Source organism: Bombus impatiens, unplaced genomic scaffold, assembly GCF_000188095.3.
Source record: "Bombus impatiens unplaced genomic scaffold, BIMP_2.2 scf_0750, whole genome shotgun sequence".
Taxonomy (NCBI): domain Eukaryota; kingdom Metazoa; phylum Arthropoda; class Insecta; order Hymenoptera; family Apidae; genus Bombus; species Bombus impatiens.
Window position 1 is genome coordinate 8402 of NT_177169.1, and position 913 is coordinate 9314.

Sequence of the window (913 nt, forward strand, 5' to 3'; positions counted from 1 at the left end):
AATACGCTCTACCTGACCGTTGGCCCTACTCGCACCGGTTGAGATTAAGTGGAGTTTTAGTGTTCACCTTGCCAGAAATATTGGAATTCTTTACCCGTTAGGACACCTCTCTTGATCCACTATTATCCGGCAAGGACTGCCGAATAAAAATATAGTACTTAAGTGCTTTCACGGTACTAAGGAAATCTACTTTACGAGTATGATGCAGATATGCGAATTTAGTGAAGACGTCGACCAAAGCAATGACATATTCTTTAGAATCTATTTTACGGGTATGATGCAGATATGCTAATTTAGTGAAGACGTCGATCAAAACAATGACATATTCTTTCGAACCACTTTTACCGCTTGGTTTGCCCGTTATGTCCACGTGAACTGTATGCCAACATGTGCTGATCTTAGGTATAGGATGTAATTCAGCTTGTATTTTACCTGAACTGGTCTTCGAAACTTGACAAGCATGACAGTTCTCTACGAATTTGCGAACATACTTCGGCATTCCTTCGAACCAGTAATACTCGCACAGTTTCTCAAGCGTTTTATTCCAACCTAAGTGCATAATTGACTGTCGCACATGGTTAATAACGGACCATATAAAACCTCTGGGGACAATGGACAAGAAGAGAGTTCTGCCTTAACTCTGTATTTTACGATGAAGGGTACCGGACCGTAATTCACACGTATTCGCGATATCTCATCACGTATTGACCATCCTAGAAATTTGGGAGCCGCAACGTTATTCCACTAATAGCCAGTCTTCGGAGATTTCGACCAGGTAACTGGACCAGGTAAAAGTACAAACTAATACCCCAGTAACCTACAGAAAAGTAACTAAAGCGCTAAAGGAAGAAAACGCTGGGTATCACACTTACCAACCCAAATCCGACACGAGCTACAAAGCAGTAATCAGAGG